This window comes from Chlorocebus sabaeus, chromosome 6 (genome assembly GCF_047675955.1).
Source record: "Chlorocebus sabaeus isolate Y175 chromosome 6, mChlSab1.0.hap1, whole genome shotgun sequence".
Classification (NCBI taxonomy): domain Eukaryota; kingdom Metazoa; phylum Chordata; class Mammalia; order Primates; family Cercopithecidae; genus Chlorocebus; species Chlorocebus sabaeus.
In genome coordinates this window covers 17253139-17261947 of record NC_132909.1, presented here as the reverse complement: position 1 = coordinate 17261947, position 8809 = coordinate 17253139, and the positions used below count along the sequence as shown (strand labels likewise).

The following is an 8809-nucleotide window of genomic DNA, read 5'->3' as shown; positions in this document are numbered from 1 at the left end:
AAGAAAGAAAGAAAGAAAGAAAGAAAGAGGAAGGAAGGAAGGAAGGAGAAAGAAAAAGAAAAGAAAGAAAGAGAAAGAAAGAAAGGGAAGGAAGTAAGGGAGGAACGGAGGAAGGAGAGATAGATGAAAGAAAGAAAGAGAAAGAAAATGAAAGAGGCCAGGCACAGTGGCTCAAGCCTATAATCCCAGCACTTTAGGAGGCCAAGGCAGGTGTATCACCTGAGGTCAGGAGTTCGAGACCAGCCTGGCCAACATGGTGAAACCCCGTCTCTACTAAAAATACAAAAATTAGCCGGGCATGGTGGCAGGCACCTGTAATCCCAGCTACTTGGGAGGCTGAGGCAGGAGAATCACTTGAACCCGGGAGGTGGAGGTTGCAGTGAGCCGAGATCGCGCCATTGCACTCCAGCCTGGGGTACAACAGCCAGAGTTTGTCTCAAGAAAAAAAAAAAGAAAGAAAAAGAAAAGAAGATGAAAGAAAGAGAGAGGGTGGGAGGGAGGGTGGGAGGGAGGGAGGGAGGGAAGGAAGGAAGGAGGGAGGGAGGGAGGGAGGGAGGGAAGGAAGGAAGGAAGGAAGGAAGGAAGGAAGGAAGGAAGGAAGGAAGGAAGGAAGGAAGGAAGGAAGGAAGGAAGGGGTTTGGGTTGATTTAATATGCAGAAGCCAAGGGAGGAAAGATTTCTAAAAGAGAGGTACTGGTCGATGGAGTTAAAGCTTTAGAAAAAGATGAAAAATATCCCTGGATTTGGCAAGAGAAAGTCCTTAACAAGCTCAATGTGAATGGTTTCAGTGAGCTGTGACTCAAATGGGAGGTGAAGGCCAGGACTGGTAAGCAGGAATGGATACCAATGTTTCTGCCTGCCCAGCATCCATTTCGCCATCCTCTGTAATGGCTCCCTGACTTTTCACTGAGTAACCATTACCCATGTCCTACTGGATATGTTTCCATGAGACTGTCAGGGCACCCAGCTGTCCAAAGGCCAAGGGGAGTCATGGGAGGCCGCATGACTCAAGCTGCACCAGTCAGAAGCTCTCCCTGGAATCTGAGTCATAAGCTTATATGACAGGAGTCCCAAATCTGATTGGAGCTGATTCATGCTGCACCCAGGGCCCTGAGGAAGCTGCCATTCCTTCCTGCTACTTCAATCCCTGCTACCACCCTGGTTCTAGTCTTTTCTGAAGCCTGCTTCTTTAGTCTCTCCCTGTTGTGAGTGCCACCTTAATCTCCTTCTAACAAATATCTTTCTTGCTTAAGTTAGCAAGAGTCGGTCTCTGCTGTTGCAGCCAAAGAACCCTAACTCATACTTGTCCTTTCAAGAATTTGGGATGAGATGAGGAGGACAACGAAGGACAAGCATGAGGGCAGCAAAGCCTGGAGGAAAGTAGAGGTTTTTTTGAGTGGGAGGGAGTTTGTTTTGTTTCTTTGTTTTTGAGAGAGGGTCTCACTCTGTCACTCAGGCTGGAGTGCAGTGGTGGGATCATGGCTCACTGTAGCCTCAATCTCCCAGGTTTCAGCAATCCTCCTCCCTCAGCCTCCTGAGTAGCTGGGACTACAACAGGTGCACATCACCACACTTGGCTAATTTTTTTTATTTTTAGCAGAGACAAGGTCTCACTATATTGCCCATTCTGGTCTCGAACTCTTGGCTCAAGCAATCCTCCCGCCTCGGCCTCCCGAAGTGCTGGGATTATGGGCATGAGCCACTCTGCACCTGGTGAGTTTGTTTATTTTAGTTAGTTTCTAAGGTAGTAGAAATGTGGATGTATCTATAGGTTGAGAAGGAGGACAGAGAAGAGGGAAGGTCTGAAAACAGGGAAGGGAAGAAAGATGGAGTAAGAGTCTGGGAGTCATGTTGGGATGAGCAATATACAGGTGGAGAGGGGGACCAGAACAGAGCCTGGAGAAGTGAAATAAATATGGGTGTGGCTACATGAAGGGTTGTTTCATTCGTTTAAAAAAATCTATATATATATGCATAAAAACCTATATATATATATATATATAGGTTTGATAACAAGCTGAAGGAAATCATGGTTCATTTGCCTCAATTTTATTTGTTGAGACTGAAAGGGTAGGGTTGTAAGGATACTCAAGGGAGAAGGGTAAGTGAGAGAGGGGGCTAGCTAAGAAGTTTGAGTGACACTTGTATGTGCTACTCTGCCACCATTTTTCCCTGAGCCAAGTTCTACCACCTGGAGCACAGTCAGGGATATGCTGGCAGATGAGGCAGAGGCTGGAGGTATAAGGGGCTGGGCACAATGGCTCACACCTGTAATCCCAGCACTTCGTGAGGCCGAGGCAGGCTGATCACTCGAGGTCAGGAATTGGAGACCAGCCTGCATAAGATGGTGAAACCCGGTCTCTACTAAAAATACAAAAATTATAAAGATTATTCGTGGCCGGGTGCGGTGGCTCACGCCTGTAATCCCAGCACTTTGGGAGGCCGAGGCGGGCAGATCACAAGGTCAGATCGCATCCTGGCTAACACAGTGAAACCCCGTCTCTGTTAAAAATACGAAAAATTAGCCGGGCGTGGTGGCGGTGCCTATAGTCCCAGCTACTTGGGAGGCTGAGGCAGGAGAATGGCGGGAACCTGGGAGGCGGAGCTTGCAGTGAGCTGAGTTCGCACCACCACACTCCAGCCTGGGCAACAGAGCCAGACTCCGTCTCAAAAAAAAAAAAAAAAAAAAAAAGATTATTCGTATGACTGCTGTTAGTGAGATAAATGAGCCTACAGATGAGATAATATTTCACGCAGTATATGCATCAGGATAGTCGGAGTAACGTCGAGGCATACCGGGTAGGCCAAGGAAGTACTGTGGGAAAAAAGGTTAAATTAACACCTATAAATACAATGGTGAGGTGGATTTTAGCGTAGGTCTGGCAAAGTCTGTAACCTGAAAAAAGGGGGAACCAGTGGATACCTCCTGTGATCCCAGCTACTTGGGAGGCTGAGGCACAAGAATCGCTTGAACCCAAGAGGTGGAGGTTGCAGTGAACTGAGTTCGCGCCACTGCACTCCACACTCCAGCCTCAAATAAATAAATAAATAAATAAACAAACAAATAGAAGAAAAGGAAGAAGGAGGAGGAGGAGGAGAAGGTGGCGGCGGTGGCTAGGGTTGTAGGGGAATTGAGAGCGTATGCTGGTCATTTTCCATTTGCCCTCCAGGTCTACCCTCCATCCTTCTCTATCCATATGGGTGGCATCATCTGACCCCCCCTTGCTCTCTGACTTCTAATTAGGTTCCTCCCTAAGAGAAGCACCAGCAGGACATCAGAGAACAGAAAAAGAAAGCACTCTGGACACTTCTCCTCCAACTCCCAGCTCTGTGTCAGCACCTTGGTTCTGGCAGTGGCTGTGCCCCTCCACAACTCCGGCTCCTCTCAGGCATGTTCTATGACTCTCACAGCACTCCAGTAACACCATTCCTTTCCTCACTCCTTCAGACCTAAGGGTGGTCACAGCTTCCTGCTGCCTTCACCTCCCTTGTTGGTTACCTCAACCCTGCCCACACCTCTGCAAATAGTCCCTTCATTAAATTATCTTCAAAATCCCAGCTGTGGTGCCTTCTGTTTCCTGCTGGGACCTTGACTATTAAGAGAGCTAGTGAAAGAGCTCAGATGGTCCAATATGAGACTCTGGCTGGGCAAGGAAGGGAGAGAAGCCAGGAGGGGTCTGACAGACTGGCAGAAAACAGAGGGATCAAGGGAGTAGAGCTCTCTTTGAGTTGACGCCACAGGTGTGATGGCAGTGAGGGGCTGTCAGACCTGAAAGGCAGGTGCTGGGATCAGAGAGCAGGATGCTGGATTCTGAACATGGAAAAGAGTACTGGGTTGTGGTTAAAATCAGGGATTTTTTTATTTGGAACTCAGAAAGTCATGTGTTAGAATCCCGCTCTGCCATTTTCCTAAATGTGTCACCCAGGCAAGTGACTTCACCTTCCTGAGTGTCTATCCTCATCTGTAAAATGAGAATAATAACACCAGCCTTCCAGGTTTGTCTCAGCGGTAAACACATGTAAAGTATTCGGCAAAGTGCCTGGCATGTGGTATAATTGCTCTGTAAATGTTCACTATGTATGTTACACTTCCCGGTAATGACTAAATCCAAGGTGTGGTCATGCGAGTGGATGACTAAAGTGGTATGAAGGTCACCAGAAATGAAGTGGAAAGAGACTGTGAGGCTAGAACATTACAAGGATGGATTATCAGCGACAGTTAAATATCCCAGCAGGAGAACATGGGTTGGGGTGGAGAGGAAGTGTGTGAGCAGATGCTACTCTTCAGGAACGAGGTGAAGTGACCACGGAGTCAATGGATGTCAACAAGGAAGTGGGACAGAGATTGGTGGAACCTGAGGACATAAGTCTCAAGGAAATCCAGGTCCTGTGAAGCCAGGTTAGAGTTGGTGTCTTCCTCATCTGACCGCCACAGTCCCTCTTACATCCCTTTGAGATGTCCCCAGTGATAATGTTCCCTACTAAGCCAGAGTTTATCAAGGGAGGGGTTGTATCTAACTCATCTTGTAGTACCTAGGACAGGTGTTTAAGCTGGTAAATGTTTGTTGAATGACTTGGTGTTTGAGGGAAACAGAAAAGTCTACCTCTGCATCTTATTTACCCTTGGTAATAATAATTCTCTTTACTTTAAGTAACCTAACGCATCTTTTAAACCTCTTATTCAATTTAAACAAGTATTTCCTGAGACCTTCATACATGCTATTCCATCTACCTGAAATACCCTCACCCACTCTATACACTCAAAGACCTCCTACTCCTCATTCAAGAAAAAGCAGAATTTAATCATTAGGAAGAAGAAAAGTAAACCACAATGATAAACCGCTACACATTCATCAGATCAGCAAAACCAAAGCATCTGACAACACATAGTATTGGTGACGATGTGAAGCAAAGAGAGCTCTCATTCAGTGCTGGTGGGAGAGTAAACTGGTACTGACACTTCAGAAAAATAATTGGAGAGTGTAGTGTGCAGAAAAATTTCCTGCAAAAGATGTCCAGACTGAAGTGCTGGAACCTGTGAATGTTACCTTAAATGGCAAAAAGGATTTTGCAGATGTAATTAAAGATTGTGAAATGAAGAGATTATACTGGATTATTTGGGTGGGCCCTTAAAGCAATCATATATATCCTTCTAAGAGGGAGGCAGAGGAACATTTGACACAGACAGAAGAGGAAAAGGCACCACAGAAGCAGAGCTTGGAGTGATGCTGCCACAAGCCAAGGAATGGTGGTGGCTACCAGAAGCTGGGATAGGCAAGGAACACATTCTCCCCTAAGCCTCAGGAGGGAGTGCAGTCCTGCTGGCACCTTAATTTCAGTCTAGTGGAACTGGTTGTAGATTTCTGGCTTCCTGAACTGTGAGAAAATACATTTATATTCTGTTAAGCCACCATGTTTATGGTAATTTGTTGTAGCAGTTACCGGAAACAGTATAGACAGCCAAACTCATGCATACCCATACCTCTGTCCAGCAATTCTACTTCCAGGTATATCCCTACAGAAACACAAGCATTTGTTCACCAAAAACCATGCACAGGAATGTTCACAGCAGCATTATTCATAACAGCCTCAAACTGGAAACAACCCAAATGTCCATCAGCAGTTCAGTGCATGAACTCATTGTGTATATTCATACAATGGAGTACCATGATACACCAATAAATGAGTCAACTACAGACAAGGAAAACATAAAAGAATCTCACAAACGCTGGGCAAATGAAACCAGACACAACAGCAAACATATGGTATGATTCCATTTATATTATGTTCAAGAAGAGATAAAATTACCTCTATCACTGAGTGATGAAAACTAGAAAATTGAAGAAAAACAAGGCAGTGGCTCATGCCTGTAATTCCAGCACTGTAGGAGGCTGAGGGGGATCGCTTGAGCCCAGGAGTTCAAGACCAGCCTGGGCAACATAGTGAGACCCTGTCCCTACTAAAAAGAAAAAAATTAGCCAGGTGTGGTGGTGTGTGCCTGTAGTCTCAGCTACTCAAGAGGCTGAGGTGGATTGCTTGAGCCCAGGAGTTTGAGGTTACAATGAGTCGTGATCGTGCTGCTGCACTCCATTCTGGGTGACAGAGCAAGACCCTGTTGAAAGAAGCAAAAGAAAAAGAGAAAGAGAAAGAAAGAAATGAAGGAAGAAGGTGAGGGAGAGAAGAAAGAAGGAAGAAAAGAAGGAAAGAAGAAAGAACGGAAGAGGTTGGGTGCCGTGTCTCATGCCTGTAATCCCAATACTTTGGGAGGCTGAGGTTGGAGGATCACCTTAAGTCAGGAGTTTGAGACCAGTCTAGCTAACATGGTGAAACCCCGTCTCTACTAAAAATATAAAACTTAGCCAGGCATGGTGGCATGAGCCTGTAATCCTAACTACCAGGGAGGCTGAAGCAGAAGGATCTCTTGAACCTGAGAGGCAGAAGTTGCAGTCAGCCGAGATTGTGCCATTGAACTCCAGCCTGGGCAACAGAGTGAGACCTTGTCTTGAAAAAAAAGGAAGGAGAGGGAGGGAGGAAGAAAGGCAGGAAGGGAGGAAGGGAAGGTGGAAAGAAGGAAAAAAGGAAGGAAGGAAGGAAGGAAGGAAGGAAGGAAGGAAGGAAGGAAGGAAGGAAGGAAGGAAGGGAGGGAGGGAGGGAGGGAGGGAGGGAGGGAGGGAGGGAAGGAAGAAAGGGAGGGAGGGAAGGAAGGGAAGGAAATGGAGGGAGGGAGGAAGAAAGGGAGGGAGGGAGGGACGAAAGGAGGGAGGGAGGGAGGGAGAAAAAGAGGGAGGAAGGAAAGAAGGGAGGGAGGGAGGAAGGGAGAGAGAGAGGAAGGAGAGCTTGACAGAAAGGTAGGCAGGTGGCTCCCTGATGTCCCCCAGAGTCCCTGCTGCTAATGTATTTCTTGGTATGGGTGACACAGGAAAGGAGGGAGGTTCCCTCCTTCATTTTCTTCCCTTCCTTCCCTCCCTCCCTCCCTTTCTTCCTTCCTTCTTTCCTTTTTTCCTTCCTTCTACCTTCCCTCCCTCCCTCCCTTCCTCCCTTTCTTCTTCCCTCCCACGCCTTTCTTTCTTTTTTTTTTTTTTAAGACATGGTCTCACTCTGTTGCCCAGGCTGGAGTTCGGTGGCACAATCTTGGCTCACTGCAACCTCCACCTCTCAGGTTCCAGAGATCCTTCTGCTTCAGCCTCCCTGGTAGCTGGGATTACAGGCATGTGCCACCATGCCTGGCTAGTTTTTATATTTTCAGCAGAGACGGGGTTTCACCAAGTTGGCCGGGCTGGTCTTGAACTCCTGAACTCAGGTAATATGAACTGTTTCTGTCCTGCACTTTTAGGAATGTTATTTCACAACTAAATATATCTGGGCGGTGGCGGTGGTGATTCCTAACAGAACGCACAGGGAGCTTCCCGGTGCCCTCAGCGTCCTCTGGGCTCTGACCCGCTGTGTCTGCATCATTGCAGGCACCCTCCAGAGCCAGCGCCCAGGCCAGAGTCCCCTCAGGGACCTGTGGGCCATTTGCTGCCGGCCCAGGCATGCTGGGCCTGTCTCAGGTGACCTCCTTGTGTGGTAACTGTCGGGTTCCAGGCCTGTGTCCCCACCTGTGCCTGCTCCCCACGCGGAAAAACGTGGAAACCATGGCTGCTGACCCTCGAATGGGTGATGGTGGCACGTTCCCACTTACCTTTTACTCTGTCCGTCTGACTATATCCCATTCAGGCACATCCCGAGACCTTTGCAAGGGCTGAGAAATTCTAGCAAAGGCTGTCCCGTGCCCGGAATGCCCCGTCACTCTGCTGAACTCCCACTCAGCCCGCATGGGCCAGCTCAAGGTTCCGCTCCTCTGTGGGGCCACGCCGGCCTTCTACATCTCCCGTGGGCTCCGATCTCCCGTAGCTGCACGCCCTGTCCCCACACGATCCTGTTTCTCTACCCCCGAAGCTCCCTGGGTTGTCCTCCGGGCTCAGATCTGACCCACCTCTGAGCCCCGAGGGTCTGTCCCTCACCCCCGCGCGCCTCGCCGGCACTCTGACTCACTCAGGCGAGCTCCACGGCGCTTGCGCTCAGGGAGGCTCTGGAGGCCCGAGCCTCTGCCTCGCGGTTCCCGCCAAATGCACTTCCCCAGCGCAGATCCCTTCAGCCTCAATGTTGGCCCTCCTGACTTCCGGCAGGCACGTGCTGGGCGGGTCCGGGGCTGAACAGTGCTGGGGGGAGGTGGCCCAGAGAATGGGGTGGGGCCAACAACGTGGAACGGAAGCAGGGGGCAGAGCCTGAAATGTGTCCAGCCTTGAGGTGGGAGCCGTATTCAAATGAGGCCAGGAGAAAAGCCAGGGGCTAGGGGCTCAAGGGAATGGCAGGTCCTAGAATTTAGCCCAGTAGTTGAGAGCCCAAACAAACACAGGTAACCCCACCTAGAGGACAGCCTCAGCCTTAGGTCATGAAAACGGAAGGGTCAGGGCAAAGGAGTGGAATCCCCACCTCATTCCTCACCTAACTGCAGTCACTAAGGTACTCTCCATCTCAATGCTCCCACCTCTCAGGTAAATCACCTGCCCTCTCTCAGTTCATTTCACATCAAACATGGCTTTAAAATCCCACAGCGTGGCTGAGGGCTAAATAGACCTTGAGTAGGTGTCCGGTGGAACTCAGCTTCCTCCCAGAGAGGGTCAAGGCAGAACCTGGGATCACATAGCAGCTGGCTGGGCCAGGCCTTGGCTCCTGGATGGGACTCACGACTAGACTTTGCCACTCCCCTCCTGCACATTAAGACAGGTTGAAGTTCCAGGACAGGCTCCAAGATGTGGGCAGTGGC

At 49.0% G+C, this 8809-nt stretch overlaps 1 long non-coding RNA gene across 1 annotated transcript; it reads left to right on the top strand.

The window, feature by feature from the left end:
* The first annotated feature begins 1040 nt into the window (after positions 1-1040).
* On the top strand, positions 1041-3553 carry LOC119621690 (uncharacterized). The gene is made up of 2 exons (XR_005238241.2): positions 1041-1205; positions 3245-3553. It is a non-coding gene; the product is annotated as an uncharacterized lncRNA (long non-coding RNA).
* Positions 3554-8809: the final 5256 nt, after the last annotated feature.